This window comes from Lepidochelys kempii, chromosome 17 (assembly GCF_965140265.1).
Source record: "Lepidochelys kempii isolate rLepKem1 chromosome 17, rLepKem1.hap2, whole genome shotgun sequence".
In the NCBI taxonomy this organism is placed as follows: domain Eukaryota; kingdom Metazoa; phylum Chordata; order Testudines; family Cheloniidae; genus Lepidochelys; species Lepidochelys kempii.
In genome coordinates this window covers 10,566,582-10,587,537 of record NC_133272.1, presented here as the reverse complement: position 1 = coordinate 10,587,537, position 20,956 = coordinate 10,566,582, and the positions used below count along the sequence as shown (strand labels likewise).

At 48.2% G+C, this 20,956-nt stretch overlaps 1 protein-coding gene across 5 annotated transcripts in view; it reads right to left on the bottom strand.

Annotated features, from left to right (window-relative positions):
- RAP1GAP2 (RAP1 GTPase activating protein 2) overlaps positions 1–20,956 on the bottom strand; it is a 265,418-nt gene that overhangs the window by 214,304 nt on the left and 30,158 nt on the right. Inside the window, exon 1 of one of the 5 annotated variants that reach the window (XM_073315717.1) lies at positions 16,730–16,878. The exons of 3 other annotated variants lie outside the window; for them this stretch is intronic. The gene's annotated coding sequence lies outside the window, so the exon portion shown is untranslated. Of the gene's footprint in view, positions 1–16,729; positions 16,879–20,956 lie in introns of those variants that run through there. One more of the 5 variants, XM_073315720.1, reaches the window with a different exon arrangement.

Genomic DNA, 20,956 nt, shown 5'->3' with positions numbered 1-20,956 from the left:
CTTCACTGCCGATTCATGCAGAGACAGCAGGAGGGGCAGGAATACAGTCTGTATCCCTCCATCTGTAGCAATTGTACAGAATTCTGCCACTGAACCTACATTGTACTGTTACGTCGTCTAAGCCGCTCCCATTCTTCTCTTTGTTGTTTTATTGGTTTCACCGCAACAGCCTCCCCGTAGCTGGGCCCAAGTGGTGGTGCTGGCAAAGAAGCCAGAGTATTAGTATTGTGACATCAGAGGCAACAACCAGTCATCCCTCGCTCCCTCAAGTAACCTCTCTGCTTGCAGCACCAACGGGCCCTGGTTAGAGGAACTAAGACAGTTGCGACGGGGCAGAGGTAAAGGATCCCACCTGAGCCAGGCAAGGAGGGAGTCACAGGACAAATCTCCAGCCTCCTCCCACTCCGCCAATACAGTTCCTGATCCGAAGCAGCCCCGGATAGTCCGGTCCTGAACCCCCACCGCCCCAGAGCCCCAACTCTGGCAAAGCACCCTAGTCCCGACCCGTATTCATTTGCCAACGTGTTTCAACCAGTGGGATTGAAGTATGAAAATAATAGGAGGGAGGGGGATGACGACTGGCTGAGTTACCGCCCATGTCACAACGCCCCTCTGCCTGCCGCACCAAGTGGGCACCGGGTGCAGCGGTCAGGTTTCCCGGTTGCTACCGGGATCAACAGGGCTCTGCCCAGCGATGCCTCCAACTGTCCTTGAAATTGATCGGCGGTGGTATTTCAAAGTCAGTGCATAAGAGACCGAGAAACGCCATCAAGAGTTAGGCCTCACTTCACTTAGCTAGTCGGTGACATGTGCGTTGCTTTTGTATTGTGGATACCCGTTCAGTAGGAACTAGGCTGCCAGCCCATTTCACGTAGGCCATCAGACCGTAAGTGCTTTTCCATCACAGCCACCACTGGTTCATTTCAAACCAGTTAAAGTTTCCTTAGCCCATCATTCGCCCTCTCAACCATCCGCGTGGTTAATGCACGGGACTAAGACTCAGGATATCTGGGATCAGTCCCTAGCACAGGGATCACCCCTGAACAGAGAGCCCGCAAAGTATTTAAGCCCTTAAGTGACGTCTGTGTTGCATGCTGCCTAGGTACGCAAGCACTGAGATGAAGCACTAGCAACGTCTTTAGGCTCCGCTGAATCAGATCTTGCTCACACCTCCCTTCGTCTACTCTTCTTAATTTGATGCCAGCTACTGTCAGCAGTAGGGACTGCCACCCACACAGCTTTCCTCTCTGCATCTCAGAAGGGAAAAAGAGAGATGCTGGGAAATAGCTGTAAATGCATCTGTGGGTACGAAGGAGAAATCAGAGAAGGATGGAAGCACTGACGCAATGTGAAGCACTGAGAGGGCTCCATGGCATCATAACACAAAATGCAGTGTTTCCTTAATAGGTGTGGCCCAGAATTCTCTGTTATCCAGTGGGGAAGTTGTGTTGTCCAGGGGAGTGGAAGCCACGAGATCATCTTAGATTCCCAGCTGGTCTCCAGTGTCGTTTGGGAAAGTCATAATCACTTCATTCTCTCTGGGGTTTAGTTCCCAGAAATAAAATGAGGGCATTGGGACTTAACCTCCTTTGTAAAGCACTTTCAGATCTGCAGGGGAGAAGCAGTAAGTGTTGTTAACGAGCAACTACACTCCTCTTCCATTTATACTGCCCACTAAATGTGTTTATTACGGGGGGGGGGGTGTAGCAATTTGAGTGCAAAACTAGATGATTGAATAACTGAGCTGTATATCGCAGTTGGGTTTTTCCCCCATCGCTCTATTTTCTGCACATGATTGTGGGCCAGGAGGACGCTAACTCACTTGCTATCCACAGTCAGTGCTTACGTCGGATTTATAATGAAAGCCTTAATGCAAAGGTTCTGCTCGAGCTAAGGGTCAGAGCGGATGGGCGAGAAAAAGAAGAATCTGAGACCCCAAGCTGCCCTGCAGCCGCTGCCTGGTAACTGTTAATCGCACGTGTGGTTTCCTGCAGTAAATGAGGTGGCAGTTTCCATAAAGGACAGATAATGAAGCATTTCTAGTCTCACATCCCACCCTCTCACTCACCCTCCCACTTTCTCACACACATGAGCAAAGCACACCGACCCTTGTAAACATGCATTACCCGCCTCTGCCAGCTCAGATGCCTACTGTGCCAGCTGGACAGCACAGGTAGGCATAGCCAGGCTAGCTCGGATCGAGCTAGACTGCTAAAAATAACAGTGTGGGGAGGGCTAGCCCGTGGTGAGTACATACCTTGGGTCTGGCAGGGGGCAGAGAACAGAACTCGGGAAACTAGCCCATGCCACTGCAACTACACTGTTATTTTAAGCAAGCTCGCAGCACCGAAGGTCGCACGGGTCTATCTATCCCGTTGCAATCAGCCCTCCTGAGAGCAGTGTAGACATACGCTGAAAGGCCAGACGTGCAAGGTGCCAGTTGCCTCCTGTGACATGCTGAGCAGCCTCAATTCCCGCTTTCCGTGAAGTAATGGGAATTGAGGGCACTCGGTCTCTTGCAGGATTGAACCCGCATTTCCTATCAGTCCTTCTGTGCAACTAAAGTGAAAGCTGGTTGGTCATTTCAAAATGCGAAGTTTTCAGGGGGGTTTTAAAAAGACTATTGAACCAGTCACAGGACACTGTAAGGGAAAGGGTATGCAGGGCCAGGGAAATACATTCTTCAAAATTATGGATACATATGCACAGCATAAGCTGCATATACAATACAATAAATGTAGAAGGGTCCTGTCTAATGGCCTGATCAGAGGAATGGCAGCCTGGAAGTCCTGAGTTCTATTCTAACTCTTATTGAGGCCAATGGAAACTTCACCACTCTGGCCCAGTTTCCCCCCCTTCTGTAAATGGGGATGATAATATTGCTTGCCTCACGAAGGGGTTGTGAGGAAAAGCTAGCTAGTATGGGTGCAGATTCTGCACTGAGAGCCAATGTACGCCCTTTGAAGTCACTGAAGCTCCACAAGCCAGCACAGAATTAAGCGCCCATTGGTAAAGCAATTTGAAAATGAAAAGAACTATGGTTCTGTCTCTCCCCTCACTTACACTGGAGTGACTCCATTTAAGCATATGAAATGCTATCAGCGTAGAACTAATGTAACAAAAAATCCAGCTGGCAGCGTTTGCCTGAAATAACCGCCCAGTTTGCAGGAGATGATTCCACTGAAAAAGGGCTCAGGGAGTTCTACTGAGGACGTAACTTTTCCCCAGTTGGATTTCAGGGAGATGGAGAGAGGATATAGGGTGTGGGCTGAGCAATCTTGCAGGGAGGAACCCTCGGAGCAGCTAAATCTGGCGAGGCACCAGCAGAACTTTATTATCTTATTGCTGTTTTGCTTATTAATAAACCAAGATCAGGAAGTAGCACACGTTTGCATTTTACACTGTGTGTGAACTGTGTTTCTAGGGCAGGTTAGGAAGGGACCCTGCTTTTAGTGTGCTAAATATTATGTTGTTACCAAGCTTAGCTAGACCAAAAGGACAGCATTTCCATCAGAAGACTGCAGCTTGCACAAATTTGCACTAATGAACCTATTAAAGAGGAAAGGAGTACTTGTGGCACCTTAGAGACTAACCAATTTATTTCAGCATAAGCTTTCGTGAGCTACAGCTCACTTCATCGGATGCATACTGTATCAAATAAATTCAATAAATAAATAAATCAAATAAATTGGTTAGTCTCTAAGGTGCCACAAGTACTCCTTTTCTTTTTGCGAATACAGACTAACACGGCTGTTACTCTGAAACCTATTAAAGAGGATCTATCAAGATAGGGGTAAAATGACTGTCACTTGTTTTCTGAAGGAGCAAAATAATCCTCTGACAGCTGCAACCAGCCCAGACTGGAATTAGCCAGACCTTGTGCTGTGTTAAGCCAGATCACTTAGCATTATTTTAACATAGTTTGCACATGAATAACACAGCTTCATGTTGAGTTAGCAGTGTAATCAGCTAATTAATGTGCTGCAGATCAGTCCCTGTGTCATGCAAAATACTCCCCCTGCTGGCTGAGGTTGCAGCAGCTGTGTGTCCTGGCTTCCCCTTGTTTCAAGGGACAGAGAAACGGTGGATGCAGGCGACAGAGAAAAAGAACAGACACAGGAACGTGAGCACACACCGCAGGCAGGAAGAGACAGGGTTAGAACCCTGGGAAACACCTGCAGGGTGTTGAGTGCCTTTAACTCCTACTGAATTCAGTGAGTGCTCAGTGCCATCCATAATGAGGCACATATAGGGGCAAATTACAGACTTATTTTGAAAACCTAATGCTGCAAGTAAAAGGCTTCAGAGTACAGCTGGATGGGACACTATTTTCCCACCCTGCAATCAGGACAGCAGTTGAACTTGGTGTTTTTTAAACCAGAAATCTGAAAGAAAGTTTGCTTCAGGTCCAACAAGATGTTTTGCTGCAGTAATTTCAAAACGTTGAGTTTCAATTTTGACTTTTTTCTTTCCTTTAGTCTAAATCTAACAACATTTCATTTCATCGCAAAAAAATCAAAATATTTTCTGAAGTGTTAAAATGGAGCATTTTGATAATTTCAACGTTTTTAAATAATGTTTTGAGTTAGGAGATTTGTCAAAACCATTTCAGGAGCACTTTTGATTCGGACACATAACTATTTTTATTTTTTTTGCAAAAGGAGGGTTCATCAAAAAATTCCTGACCAACTCTACCTCAGAGATACATCCACCGATACTCGGTCTGAATTTGAGTCACCGTACTGAACAAAACTACACTGACCACATTGTGAACTCTTCACCCAGTGCTGAGCTTCTTACTCAGGGGTGGCAAACTTTTTGGCCTGAGGGCCGCATCGGATTTCTGAAATTGTATGGAGGGCCGGTTAGGGTTAGGGCTGTGCCTCCCCAAACAGCCAGGCGTGGACCGGCCCCCCCAGGACTCCTGCCGCATCCACCTACCCCTGTTCCCTGATGGTCTCCTGGGGACCTCTGCCCCATCCACCCCCCCTCGGTCCCCTGTCAGCCCCCTGGGGACCTCTGCCCCTAACTGCCCCCCGCCACCCCATCCAACCCCCCCCTTCCTGACTGCCTCCCTGGGACCCCTACACCATCCAACCACCCCTTCTCCCTGACCACTCCCGGACCCCTTCCCCCTAACTGCCCCCTGGCCCCTAACTGCCCTCCACCACCCCATTCAACCTCCCGTCTCCTTCCTGACTGACTCCCTGGGACCCCTGCCCCATCCACCACCACCCTGCTCCCTGTCCCCTGACCTCCCACCGCCACCCCATCCAACCACTCCTCTCCTTCCTGACTGCCCTCCCCCCGGGACTCCCATTTAACCCCCATTCCCCGCCCTCTGACCGCCCCGACCCCTATCCACGCCCCTGACCACCCACCGAACTCTCCTGCCCTCTATCCAACCCCCCCACCCTGACCCCTGACCGCGCTGCCTGGAGCACCGGTGGCTAGCAGCATGGCTGCACCAGCATAGGCAGCCGTGCCGCGGCCACGCACCACAGAGCACCAGGTCAGGCTGGGCTCTGCAGCCCCGCTGCCCAGAGCATTGCACCGTGCGGCGGTGTGGGTGCGTGGGAGGAGGGCTAGCCTCCCGGGCCAGGAGCACAGGGGCCGGGCAGGACAATCCCGCAGGCCGGATGTGACCCGCAGGCCATAGTTTGCCCACCTCTGCTCTTACGGATGCCTATGGAAGTAATCTGTCCTACAGGAAGGCCAAAATTTTTCAGAAGTGTTCTCTAATTTCAGAGGTCCAGCTTGGAATATCTCAAAACCATCTCAGGACACCCAAAATTACAGTCCTCTTTAGCATTTTGCCAGCAAGTCTTTTCCATCTCAAAATTTCTACAGTTGCCAAAATGCCAGCAAGTAACATCCTACTGGAATTCATCAGGAAGAAAACTCAGATTTTTTTCTAAAAGTGATGATGAACAAACCATGCATTTATTTCTGATTTGCAAAGAACAGTTGGCATATATCTTACCAACCTATTTGCATATAGAAAGATCTGTGATAGATCATCGAAATACAGGCAAGGGAGAGATGGGCATACTTGTTAGTATAGAGGAGTACCTTTACTGATGAACAGCTGGTGCTGAAATTATGCCCAGGAAGGACAGTATAGTTCTTTGCTTTGCTCCTTTGGCTGCAGAAGACAAATTGCATCATTAATGTTCTAATCCCTCATGCACTGATTTAGACTAAAGGAATAGCAACACTATTCATCTTTTTATTCCAATTCTACATGAAAAGGTAGTGTCCATGCAGGAATGGGATTAGATTATATCGTGGCCGCTAAAAGACATTCCACATCCCAGCCCTATCGATAAGGCAAAGCAAGGCAGCACAGGAATGAATTGTAGAACAAAGGAGGCTGCCTGCTACTTTTCCCCATGCTACTGCTACAGTGGAATGAGGCTGGAAATCTACCGACATGCCTAGAGCAGTGGGTTCCTGTGGAGAAAAGAAAAGAAAAGATTCCAAAGCCTGTTTTTTGCAGGTTGCTATTTAAGATGCATTGTTCATACACAGGACACGTTATGTCATTATTAACACGCTTTCTCGGGTCTAGTGAAACCTCTCTCAGGCAACTACCAAAAGTGATCACAAACAACTCAGTCACCCAAGAGGTGATTATTAGCTCAACATCAAACACAGCAGGGTACATTTCTGAGAGGCCTTAATGTGGTTTTCATAAGTCAGAGAACTAGTTGCACTGATTGTCATTACGAGCCTACCTGTAATGCATTTCTGGGATCCCGTTCACGCTGTTTGTTACCTGGAATACTGTGTAGGAGATAGAGAAGGAATATATGCAATTTACAGTACGTGCCAGCTTACCCAGCTCAACTGGGAACACTCCCTAGATCTTGGATGTTTATCTGTGAGGCTCAGGACACAATAAAATAAGCCTGGGGATGCCAATGTGTGCATAGAAAACTGAAGATCCAATTCCCCAATCTATCTAAATGTGAGATTTGACCAAAGGAAGAAAAATACAATGAGACTTGCAGGTATTTATTTGCATTAGCACCCACTCCATGCCAGGCCCTTTCTAAGTATTTAAGAACAGTCCTTGCTCTGAGAGTTCAGAATCTAAGAACATAGGAGAAACAAAACAATGCAAATGCTTCTCGGGTTTTTCCCTGGACACCTCCATTTTAATCAAGCTAATCCCCAGATGCGCTAGTCTGTATTCCTTTAAACAAGCTGCACAAACCAATGCAGCTGCAGCTTCACTCTCTGGTACCCAAACTAGCTAGATTAAAGCTGCATCTACACAAGCTGCAATTACACCCCATGATTGCAATGTACGCATACCATTATGTACAGAAAGGTCAAGTGACTTACCAGTGGTCACACAGGGAAGTCAAAACCTCAGCTCAGACTGGCCTTTATGATTATCCAGGCTCTCAACTGCTTTGCTCTAACCACCCGTCCAAACAGCCCCTTTTCAGCTTCACTAACAAGTCTACATACCCACAAATTCAAATGGAAGAACGAACATAAGCTCATTTTTACTGAGGTCATCCAGTAAGAGGCATTTGAACAATACAGACAAGGTTACACCGGATTTAGCCCAGAATCATTAAAAGTAGCTAGAGGAACACACTGCTGATTACAAAAAATGATTTGTCCTGAAGCATTAGATGCCTCTACTGGTTATTCTGTTTGAAAAACCAAACCCGATCAGGAGATTGAACAACTATTTACATTTAAGACGTGTGATTTTTCTAAAATGTGAATTGCTGCTGGAAATATTCCAATGAATGTGTCTACATACACTAGTGATTTAAAAAAGGGGGGGGCACAAACTAGGGTGCTGCCTCAATAAAGGTGCTGGTGGCTTTTTAAGATTGTTGATCACAACACACTGATTGTGAAATTATACTAGAAATACAACCAAGACACTAAGAATGTTTGATTTATTTGTGCAAAGTAAAGTGGAGTATCAGTGGAAATAGACTGTGACAATTTTGGAAACATAAGTAAAATATATGAATTCAGGTTGATCTCATGGCTTTATTATGCAGTTGTTGATATCAAACTGTTTGATCATGAATGTCCTCTGCCTCTGGGTAGCCACCATTGCCGACAGGATCTACAACAGGTACATACCAGAGCGAGGACAATGGGGAGTACCCAATTATAATGATTGTTCCTTGATCAGCCAATAGATATGCTAAGAGGGGTTGCCCAAGCTGGGAGAAGATACTTCCCCCTCTTGCCTAAAGGCAGGTGCAAAACGGAGGGAGTGGAATTCTCCAAGGAGGTCAACAAGACAGAAGTGACCAAACAGGTGTTTAAAAAGGACTCATAGGAGGAAAGACCCACACACAAGAAGTTTGGGCAGGAGAAGGGAAGGGGACAGGCCAGCCACAGTCAAAGGAGGCAAGCTAAGGGAGAAGCCTCCATGTTTCAGAAGCACCCAACCCATGCACTACAACAGAAGGACATTGGAGAGCCTCAGATGACCCTGACGCCAGCTCAAAGAATATTCTTGAGTGGAGAGGAAACTGAGGCAGAGAACCACACACAAGATTTATTATTTTGGTATATCTGTGTATTTGTTATGCTACTGAAGAACAATGCTGTGTGTTCGAGTCCTGTATGTACTACACCTAACCACAGGCCACCTGAGCATGTTAATCTGCAATACAGAAGGCTCATATCATCAGTGGGATTTTGGGAGAGGATGTGTTTAAGATACAGAGGAACCTGTGGGGTCAGCATTGGTTCCAAGTCCTGGGCAATGGACAGTAGGGTATAAAGAGTCAGGATGGCGTGCTAGATAGACAAATTCTTGGGGTGCAGATCCTCTAAGGACCCCAAGACAAACACCGTGCATGGACTCTGTTCGGACTCCAGAGACTTAAAACACACCAGTTTGTTGAGTGACGAAGAGGTGGGGGGGGCACTCAAGTGTACCCGGGAAGACATCCTACAATCTTTCTTTGTGGGGCATACCATAAAACCTTTTGTTAAATGGCTACTTCAGAAGCAGATCAGATCCGTAGCTGGTGTAATTCACCCTAACTCCATTGACTTCAAGGCAACTGTGCACATTTACACAAGATGTGGATCTGGCCATATGTCATTAGTGAGTGTAAATTGGTTATGTACACAGATGATGCCCTGATAAAATAGCATTGATTCAACGGGGGCTGTTGAAAGTGATCTGACAAAGGACTTTGTTCAACTGGATGCGTGGTCATAGCAAAATAATCAGCTTTTATTGAATGTCTAAGAGTATTTGTACTTCTGCTAATCTCATTCTTAGAGAAAGAGAAGGCAAACAAACAATTTAAAGCCTGAATTTCTCAGGGGCAAGAGCCAACAGGATTGCAGTGAAGATCAATATGTTTAACTATTTCAGCATTTAAAGTCTATTGATGCTAATCTGTCTTCTCAATACAGTATAGATCTCATTGTTACCTAGGAGCTTTTAAAGAGGATGAAGGACTGTCTTCAAGCTGCAGAAGAGGCGCCAGATCCCAAAGCCTGGTTCTCCTACCATGCAATACAAGTAACTCCTAGTTACTCTGACACCCTGGGAGCAGAACACAGCCCGTGCAGGTCTCTTAGATAACACTCCCAGTACACTCAAGACAGAAGAGGCTTCTCCCACTCGGAATACAGAAATCCTGCACATCAGGCAGGGCCACAGATGTATTCTAATACATTGTGTAATAAGTTAGCTTGGTTCATGGCACCATGGAAGCCAGGTACACAACACTAACACTGTACAGGGCTCTCACTCACTGCCAGCTCAAGGGGACTTCAACCAACAACATTTTCACACTTAGGAGACCAAAACCAGGCACCTCTGTCAGCGACCTGATGTTTCAGAGGCACTGAGCTCCAGCAGCACCCTTTGACATTGAGGGGTGCTCAGCATTTTTAAAGTCAGGCAACTTATTTAGGAGATTAACTCCAGTTGCCCAAGTTTGAGTGTTGGCTGTTAGGGTCTGTGACGGGGCTCCACTCATCATGCTGGCGCCTCCTGCTGATCATCTTGGGGATTAACTCCACAGGTCACTACACCCATGCCTGGTGGTGCCTCACCCGCCATCACTTCTGCTCCCAGACCCACATCGCTCCACGGAACGCAGCATCCTCTTCAGGACGCAACCCTGCGGACACGTCGAGAGCTGTGCGCCCACCTTCCAGGGGCGAGTGTTGCAGTCCAACTGTCCCGCCACGTCCCCAGCAGCGACTGCAGCCAATTATTCAGCCACTTCCCCAATGGCCCCAACACCCCCTTTGTCCTTGCCTCAGGACCTCAGCCTGCAAATCTCAGCAGCCAGCCAGAAGCTCTTCTCTAGCCAGGGTGCTAGTTTCCTTCTGCCTGCCAGGCACCCAGTCCTCCCTCCTTGAACTTCAGGGAGTAACTGCAATTCTTCTAATATGGGCCTTCTGGGATCTGATTAGCTGTTCCTCGCAGCCCCTCTCCTACTGGCTACTTCCTGCGCAGCCTCTCTAGGGCCCTGTTAATCCCTTGCTGCCAGTATTGGGCAAGCACCCCATCACAGGGTCCTTCCCCTATTATCGAAAATGCTGGGATAAAAGGTGCCCCATTACTAGTCTTCCTACTTCACAGAAAACGCAATGATTTACCCTCAAACAGCTACTTGCTACACAGTAGTCAAGAGTCTTTTAGACACCCAGCAATGCCAGGGGCTCTGGCTACTTGTATAACTGATGGCAGAGCAATGTGGAGATGTTGAATGCGCAGTTTCCCACAATGCAGTTATTTAACAAAACACGTCTATGGTTTAGTTAGTGTTTAGTCCACATTAGAGATGGGCCCTAACCTAAAGCCTAGATCCAAATACTCCTCAGCTTGGAGAAAGTTTGGAACCAAGACCAACCCTTGCAGATCATGAGTATTTGGAGAGTGCTTAAAAATATAAAAAGGGTTATAGACCATTATTATTATTAGACTGGGACTTTTTAAGTATCAGGAGCTGGAGTGACTGTCCTGAGTTTATTTAGCACTGCACTTTTTCCCACCACACAGTGATGACAGTAGGAGATTGCAGGGTTCATGACACAGTCTTGACTTTAATGTGGTTACTCAGAAGATTAAAGACATACTGGGAGCCAGTCTCTCTTGAACGTATCATGCACTCCCCTTATATCCAAGTTAATCTATTTAAAATACAAACCTTTTAGTTTACATACAACGCATGTTTTCATTCAGCATATGCAAGAGTCACCCTAGTGCAGACACCTTGTGCAATATTGAAACCCAAATTACACCACTTACTTGGGGCTTCAGTGGTGCCTAGGATTTTGTTTGAGACCTTTGCACCAGGTGGAAATCCACCTGCTGTGCGGATGAACATCGGCAGATATATACGTGAAGCAACAGCTTACCTACTCTGCCATCAGGTGCATCCACTACCTTGATTTTCATACCCGTCAAGAAAAACACCCACAACTGGCACTTTTGAATTACCACTCCCCTTCTGGGGTTTGGTTTATGAACATAAAGTAAGCTTCACTGAAAGCAAAGCTTCTAGTCCCCTTCCCCAAGCTCACCAGTTCTTCCCAGCCCTTCCCAAAGTCCCTGAAGACCTTCACCAGGGCCTCATCAGCCTTATCCTTCCCTCCAGGGCTTCACAGTCCTATATAGCCTTTCCCAGCTGAGGCTTCACCCACGCTTTGCTTTGCTTTGCTTCCCGCAGGTCTGTCAACTACGATTTCCACACCAGCAAACCCCTGCATCCCTCTGTGCTTTCTGAGCAACAGGCTTCCTTTATATACTCTAGCTGGTCACATGATCGTTACCTGATATTTTCCTCCCCTCCCTCTGACTACAATTCCCCAGATCCCTCAGAGAACTACGCATCCTTTAAGAGCATGCCTGCTCTTAAAGGGGCTGAGCCTTGGAACATGGTTGACTGGACCGGGGACATCACTATCCTTAAATGGGATACACCACAGTACCGCATCTGTGCGATTCAATGGTTCTGCTCTTTCTAGGGTAAAGGCAGTGATGAGCTGCCAAAATATTAACAACCAGTTCCCTACAAAAAGTTCTAATTTAAGGGATGTGCCCCAGTATGTATTTTTTATACCAACAGGGTTACCATACGTCTGTATTTTCCTGGACGGCGATTTAAGATTTAAGACACCCTGGGGGTGTGCTAAGGTGACCAGATGTCCCGATTTTATAGGGACAGTCCCGATTTTGGGGTCTTTTTCTTATATAGGCTCCTATTACCCCCCACCCCCGTCCTGATTTTTCACACTTGTTGTCTGGTCACCCTAGGGGGTGCACATGTGTGGGTCCTAGCTGCTCCATGCCCCCATCATTGAAGCAGGCATGCAGGGTTACTGCCCTGGGAACTGCAAGGGACCAGTGGACGTGGGGCCAGCTGCAGACAGGGGCATGGGACAGGGCTAGCTGGAAGCAGGGGGTGCGGGGCTGGCTGCAGCCAGGGCAGGAGGTATGGAGCTGGCTGGAGCCAGGAAGGTGCGGGGTTGACTGGAGGCAAGGGGGTGTGGTGCTGGCTGGAGACAAGGCAGGGACTGACTGGAGATAGAGGCTGGCTGCAAGCAGGGCAGGGGGATGCATGGCTGGCTGGAGACAGGGGTTGGCTGCGGGCAGGGCAGGGGGTGCGGCAGGGGCTGGCTGCGGGCAGCAGAGGGTGTGCCAGGGGCTGGTGCGGGCAGGGGGTGCAGGGGTGGCTGGAGACAGGGGCTGGTGTGGGCAAGGGGTGCGGGGGTGGCTGGAGACGGGGGCTGGTGCAGGCAGGGCAGGGGATGCGGCAGGGCTGGCTGGAGACAGGCTGGTGCGGGCAGGGCGAGGGTACAGCAGGGGTTGGCTGGATAAAGGGCAGGGGGTGCGGCAGGGGCTGACTGTGGGCAGGGGGTGCGGAGGCGGCTGGAGACGGGGGCTGGCTGCGGGCAGGGCAGGGGTGCGTGTGGCAGGGGCTGGCTGCGGGCAGGGGGTGCAGGGGCTGGCTGCAGGCAGGGGCTAGCTGCAGGCAGGGAGTGCAGGGGCTCGCTGGAGGCAGGGCAGGGGGTGCGTGCAGCAGGGGCTGGCTGCGGGCAGCGGGTGCAAAGGCTAGCTGCAGGCAGGGAGTGCAGGAGCTGGCTGGAGGCAGGGGCTGGCTGCGGGCAGGGGGTGCAGGGGCTGGCTGGAGGCAGGGCAGGGGGTGCGGCAGGGGCTGGCTGCAGGCAGGGGGTGCTGGGGTGGCTGGAGGCAGGGGCTGGCTGCAGGCAGGGGGTGCTGGGGTGGCTGGAGGCAGGGGCTGGTTGCGGACAGGGGGTGCTGGGGTGGCTGGAGGCAGGGCAGGGGGTGCTTGCGGCAGCGGCTGGCTGCAGGCAGGGGGTGCAGGGGCTGGCTGCGGGCAGGGGCTGGCTGGAGGCAGGGCAGGGGGTGCGTGCGGCAGGGGCTGGCTGCAGGCAGGGGGTGCTGGGGTGGCTGGAGGCAGGGGCTGGCTGCAGGCAGGGGGTGCTGGGGTGGCTGGAGGCAGGGGCTCGTTGCGGGCAGGGGGTGCTGGGGTGGCTGGAGGCAGGGCAGGGGGTGCGTGCAGCAGGGGCTGGCTGCAGGCAGCGGGTGCAGTGCGTGCGGCAGGGGCTGGCTGCGGGCAGGGGGTGCTGGGGTGGCTGGAGGCAGGGCAGGGGGTGCATGCGGCAGGGGCTGGCTGCGGGCAGGGGCTGGCTGTGGGCTCACGGGGAGAGCAGCCGGACGCAGCCCAGGCCCAGCAGAGCAGCCGGGAACCCACCAGGCAGCAGCGGGAGCCCTAGGGCCAGGGGAGCAGCAGCAGCACCAGGGCTCGTGGCCATGGCCAGGCGGCAGCCCACATGGCTCCCGCAGCACAGCGCCCCCGGCGGCCGGAGGAGGAATTACATCACTTCCCGGCTGGAGCCCATCAAAGCCTCAGCGCCCCCTGCAGGGAAGCGGGTTAACAACCGGTTCTAAAACTGCTTCAAAATTTAACAACCGGTTCGTGCGAACCGGCTCCAGCTCACCACTGGGTAAGGGGTTTTATCTGATCTTAAAAGATGACAGATCAAGAAATTTCACAGCTTCCCAATCTTTCATTAAATGTATTATTTAACCATTATTCAGTGGAACCCATTTTGATGTGCACGGCTATTCTGCCTTTTATGGCCATAGCGCTGCCCCCATTAGAATCCTATCCCTTCAACAATGATTAAAGAGCAGCTGACATTTTCTAAATGACCATACTTTTTCGAAAGAAGCTGTTCATACATCGCAGATTTTCTGTATTTCTTTCCTCCTGCTCTTTATTACTGAGAGCATCTAGTTCTTGGGGTCTCACGCTCTTCCTCGGTGTGAACGTAGCTCAGAAGGGATGCACCAAAACTCTGACGGCACTTGAAAGGAGCAGTGCGTGTGCACACACAAACACACACTCTGCAGCGCCAGAGGGCAGCTCCCCCCACCACACTCTGAAGTAGGCAAACAGACGAGTACCACTGCATGGACACACATGACTCCCCCTGACACTACCATCAGCAGGGCTACTTATATTTCAGGACTATTCCATCCTTTGCTGTGATCCCTTAGCTACTGCTGGTTGGAGTAGCATTAACTACGCAGATGCTGGGACTGGACAACAAGGGATGGATCACTTGATAATTCCCCTGTTCTGTCCATTCTCTCTGGGCCACCTGGCACTGGCCACTGTCGGAAGACAGGACACTGGGCTAGATGGACCATTGGTCTGACCCAGTGTGGCCGTTCTTCTGTTAACTTTGCAGTGCATATTTGTCTGTATTTTATAGGCGACAACAGCTGAAGCAAAAAGGGCTGGTCTTGACTCCTTCTCTTTCTATCTGACCATTCCCCTACAAATCCACTTAACGGTCCTCCCGCACTGTTGCCTTACGATCAGTCTCTTTTTATGGGTGAAGACATGCAGGTGGGTTTCTGGTCACTTTTCTTAGTAAGCTGTAATCTATCCACACTCCGCACTATTTAACCAAAGGGAGCACTTGGCCAAGAGGAGATGGGCTGAGTGAGAGGTGTTCTGGATCACAATTTAGGTTTAAGCAGGCTTCGGAGTTCTGATTCAAGGCCAAATCAGGGCTACTTTTTGATTTTGTACTGGGTTATACTTACATCAGGTACTTGCAAGATTTTAGACCATGATGTCAGAAATCTCAGTAAATCAGCCTCTCACAAAATCTTGAATGTTCTTGTGAGATTTCAGCTACATCCAAACCAGAACCAGAAAACAACAGCCCCTTATGGTTTAGGATCCAACCTGGAACCAGGGGTAGGCTTGGATCCGTGCCCCACATGCAACTGGAGGGGTTCAGATTCATGACCCTGGTTTTGGCTGATCTCTAGCTCCTCAGGCTGATGTTGGGGTCACGTATCTCTTTCCATCACAGCCAACAGTGATACACAAGTGATTCTGACTTCAGGTGCAGAACAGGAGTCAGAAGCAGATGGACTCACAAAAAAAAAACAAAAAAAACCATCATCCTATTTTCATGCAAATAGCCTTAACAAAAAAGGATGAAGGAGGAGAGGTGCAGAAAATATCTGGTAAAGAAGCAGAACATATTTATTCATAGGGTTACCATCAGCTACCTTTTAAGAAGCACCTATTGTGAAGGAAGAAAGAGATTTAGTTAAACCTGCTACTCACAAAAACTGAATTATGCTGTCTGAATCTCACTTCTTAGTCTGAATTTAGAATCACTGGCTGATTTCCAATCCTCAATACAATGTGCCGTGTGGGCAGATACTATGTCCCTTGCAATACAATAACAAGGGTCTTAAAGAAGACAGGCAGTTCCTGGAATACACAGAATCAGGATATAAGAAAATCTCATTCCCTTTTTACACCTGGGATGCAAATGACCAATCTCCCATCCCTTATCACTGCTGTGGTATAGCTCATGAACAGGGTTCGTCGCTTGTACTGTGTCCACAGAGATGAGATGACAAGAGCAGTGCTGTGCACTGTATATGCTTTATGAGCGGGCATTATGCCCCGTCTTCTCAAGATAAGCGAGAGATCTTCCACAAAAACACAACAAAGGGAAAGAAGGTCTCTACTGAAAACATTCTACTGTGATGCTAAAGATATATATTCGGAGGAAGCTTCTCCATTGTCCTATTTATGTCAAGCATACAGTACTTAGAGACGCATGTTCGCAGAGGTGGTGTCTGTCTGCAGGCAGAATGTCCCCCTACACAATTCTAGTAAAAAAGCCATTTGAAAACAGCACCAACAATCAAGAATTCCCCATTCATATATGCGAGCAGAGCACTGAAGAGACCTTTTGAAGTTGCCTCCTTTGAATTTTGAAATTTCCACGTACACCTTGGGATCATTTGCTGTTCCAAATAAATGTGGCATGCGACAGTAGCTTACATACAGATCACACATTCGAATCATGAAGGATATTCTTCTTGGTGTCCACACGTATCTAATGTATAAAGCCTTCCTGTTCAACGTTAGTCATTACACATTTAACACAGACACACAAATTGAGATTTGTAAGACACTGAAACAATAGCTCCTCCAGACATGCCTTAATTTATATGCATACAAACATACAGTAGAGAGGCAAGGACAATTATGTACTTTATACAGTATAGATACACATTTTCCATTAAAGAGCTTCTGTGTATACATTTTCTACTTTACATATGGATAGCCACATGGTCCTCAAATATTGCTATATATTGTGACTACAGTTCAAATTTAGCAAGACTCAAACGGTATCTTACCTTGACTTCCTTGCTGCTCTCTCTATGCAAAATTTACACTTACTGTTACCATCAAGGCTAAATAAATGCAGAGAAATGTAACTGCTCCAGCCACACAGTACTCTTGACGTGGAGCTGCAGCTATTGCATTGTTGATTTTAGTAGATTATGTGTCTGGCTTTGCTAACCTGCTGTTTTAATGCTCCACGGGCTTTTGGCAAAACACCAACAATACTCACAGCCACAAGGGGGCTTTAACAGCTCTCGGGTGCTGTTTATCGCAGCAACCCTTCCGTGCTTTTTAAAGGAAACAAAAGAGTTGTTTTTAAGTGTTTTGACTGCATTAGGGCGACAGTTGTTGGATACAAAAGAATATTTTTTAAAAATACATCTGTGCCAATCCCCACTATTCCACCCGTGTGGACTCAGCCAGCATTTAGATTAGAAAAATTGGAATAAAGGTATGTGCATTTTAAAGGAGGTAGCAGGCTGAGAATCTGAGACTGTTACTAGGGATGGCTAGGAGTAAAAATGATGGGGGGAGGGGTCATTAAGCATTAAATTATTGGGCCAGATCCTCGGTTGGTGTAAACTGATGTTGATATCAATGGAGCAACACCAATTTACGAAAGCTGCGGCTCCTCCAGCCGAGTCAGTCTTTTTGTTTTTCTCTAGAAAAGAAGGGTTCGGCCATTTATTAAAAAAACCTAAAACCTTCTGATTAAATTCTGAAAGCAGAGTCTCTAATATTGCACAGAACCCATTGTTGGGATGTAACATTATAACTGAAATAAAGAGAGACATGGCTCATGATCGGATTTCAAATAAAAGCCCTTAAGGGCCAAAGCCCCCACTAAAATAAATGGCAAAAATTCCACTGGCCTCAATAAGAGCACAATTTAACCCATGCTTTCTAAGTGTCAGCCCAGTTTACGTTGCATCCCATCTGTTGGCTGTCAGAATCAGGGTGACAGAGTAAGGTGAATGGTGTAACCCTGTCAAGCTGTTTAATCCAGGCCTATACCAAATTTGCAGCAATGTAATCAAACTGATTTAGAAATAGATTTAGTTAAATCAGTGCAACACCCTGGTGTGGTTGCACTTAAATCAGTTTAAAAGCAGCTAATATTGACCGAGCTTAATTCAGTTAGCAGAGCTACACGAATTCACACCAGCAAAGAAACTGGCCTCTAGAGTATTAGCCTGCCCTCTAGGGGATGGATGGATGCAAGTTTAGGCAACATTCTGGATTTTGCAGAATACGTAAACGTCTATAGATTTGAATTAGAACTAACTATATATTTATACTAAGTTTAGCACCATGGTTTATGAGCAATTTATAAGATTTTTTTTGAATATCATCAAGGGTCAGACCTTAAGACCTTTGTGCACAGATACACACACGCATACACACTCCAAATTGTTAGATGTATTATTACTCAAGTGCCTAGGAGCCCTATGCATGGACTAGGTGGCCAACTTTCTAATCGCACAAAACCGAACACCCTTGCTCTGCCCCCTTCTCCAAGGCCCCACCCCTTTTCTGAGGCCCTGCCACTTCTGAGGCCCCGCCCCCACTCACTCCACGCCCCCTTCCTCCATTGCTCACTCTCCCCCACCCTCACTCACTTTCACTGGGCTGGGGCAGGAAGTTGGGGTATGGGAGATGGTGAGGGCTCCAGCCGGGGGTGTGAGCTCTGGGCTAGGGCCGGGGATGAGGTTTTGGGGTGCAGGAGGGGGCTCCAGGCTGGGTCAGGGAGGGAGTGCAGGCTCCAGGAGGGTGTTTGGGTGTGGGAGGGGGCTCAGGGCTGAGGTAGGAGGTTGGGGTGTGGGCTCCAGGAGGGGGGTTCAGGACTGGGGGGTAGGCTCTGGGAGGGAGGGGGTGCGCGAGGGGGTTCTGACCTGAAGCAGGGGGTTGGGATGCTGGTGGGGGTTCGGGCTCCTGCCAAGTAGCGCTTACCTCAGGTAGCTCCGGGTAGGCATTACAGCAGGGCTAAGGCAGGCTCCCTGCCTATCTTGGCTCCGTGCAGCTCCCAGAAGCGGTTGGCATATCCGGCTCCTAGGTGCAGGGACGGCCAGGCAGCTCTGCGTGGTATGCACTGCCCGCACCCGCAGGTACTGCCCCCACGGTTCCCATTGGCTGTGGTTCCCAGCCAATAGGAGCTGCGGAGCTGGCACTCAGGCGGGGGCAACGCGCGGAGCCTCTCTGGCCACCCCAGCACGTAGGGGCTGCAGGGACATGGTGGCTGCTTCCGGGTGCCGCGTGGAGCCTGCCTTAGCCCTGCTGCACCACCAACCAGACTTTTAACGGTCAAAAGCCGGATGCCTGGCAAACCTAGCATGGGCCAGGACCCCACTGTGCTAGGCGCTGTACAAATACAGAACAAAAAGACAGACCTTGCCCCAAGGAGTTTACAATCCAAGTAGTTAGATGGCTTGCTCCCAGGCAACACTAGTGTGGAAAGGCCAAAGTGAAAACAAATAATCTCACAGAGATTTTGCATCTTTCTTCCAAACCAGACTCAGAAAGCCTATCAGGAACTGGTACACTGGGTTTGTGGTATATCACAAATTGATCTAGAATGCATACCCTCTAAGGCTTGATTCAGCAATGAACATCACCATGTGCCTAATGTACAGCACCTGAATAGTCCCACTGAAGTCAATTTTCAAATTTTCCAAAGGACCTAAGTGACTTAGGATCCTAAGTCCCATTTTCAGAAGTGACTCTGGCACTTTAGAGCCTAATAGAACCTAAGTCACCTAGGTGCATTTGAAAATTTTACCCTGTGGGACTACTTGAATGCTTATCGTGCCTTGCTGAATTAACTTTTGAGATTCAGATATGTGCCCACTAGAAACTGGACTGAGTCCCCAACTCTATTTCACCTAGTCCCCAAATAGGCACTGGATGGCAACTACTTCCTGTCACTACTGACATGGGCCCCAGTTAAAATGGTGACCTACAGATGAAAAGCTTGTGTGTGCCACTCCCAATTCCTCAGCCAAATTCATCCCTGAATTTGACCCTTTTCTTTTGCATTTAATGTATTTCAAGGCCTCTATAAATAAGACTCTGGATAAAATTAATATCAGACCAAACATTTTAGAGCTATGTAATACATTTATGTATGAACTTAAAACATTTCAGATTACGGTATTTGCCATATGATTATATAATGTCATCTCATTCTGCAATTATATTGGTTTGATGTTCATTGTACATCTCCATACAAAAACACAGTACGCCTAGAGATAGTTTTGGGTAAAGAAACAGTCAGCTCAAGTTATGTGAAACATTCAAAGACTAGCTAGGTAAGGGAAGCAAGAAGATAACAATTTTTAAAAAAAGAAACCAACTTGGTTTTATGCAGTGCCCCAATAACCTAGAGCGAGAAAAGCCACTGGGACAATAAACAATGTTGTGTGTACTAGAATATTAAGGATTTGGAAAGCAAATAGGATCTCAGCATGACTGGTGAGATAAAGAGCATTGTTCCTAAATCATCTTACATATTTTTCCAGTTATTCTTTTTGTTCCAGTTACTGTGCACTGCTATGCACCCTGGATAGTTATTTACAGCTGTGAAAAGTCGGCCTAAACTGCTGCCAAACCAGAATTCTCCCATTACTCACTCAGACAGGTGGCAGCTTTTTATATCCATTTTGCACAGGTGGAAGTGAACACATTCGCACAAGGCACTGGAGAAATCAGACCCTAAGCCAGCTGTTCCATCTCGGCTGTAGTGGACAACTTACTCAGCTAGTCTGTCTATATTGATTTATACTCCGGTAGCACCCCAAGACCCCAACCCGGGTAGAGGCCTCATTAACCTAGAAACTGTACAAACACAGAACAGAAGAGGGTCCCTGCCCCAAAGAGCTTACAATCTAAATAGATCAGACACCGTTAGCAACACTGTGAACACCACTGAGAGCAGCAAAAAAGGGAAAACAGGCCTGATTCCCCTCTCGTGCCAGCTTTATTCTGGGAAAATCCATACACTTAAGAGGGTTATACGCGATTTACATCAGCTTGAAAACTGATTTAGGCTCAATGTGAGTATACACAGTATTGTAAGGCAACTTTCTGTCTCAGGCTCCCAGATTCTGTGGAGTATAATTCTGATCTACCTTTGTCAGCGACTGCTCTAAGCAACAGCTGGTGTTTTGAGTGGTCACTTAAGGTGGGTTTCATTTTATTTTGTTCACATGCCTTTCAGGTTGGCATCCACAGCACATTTTGTC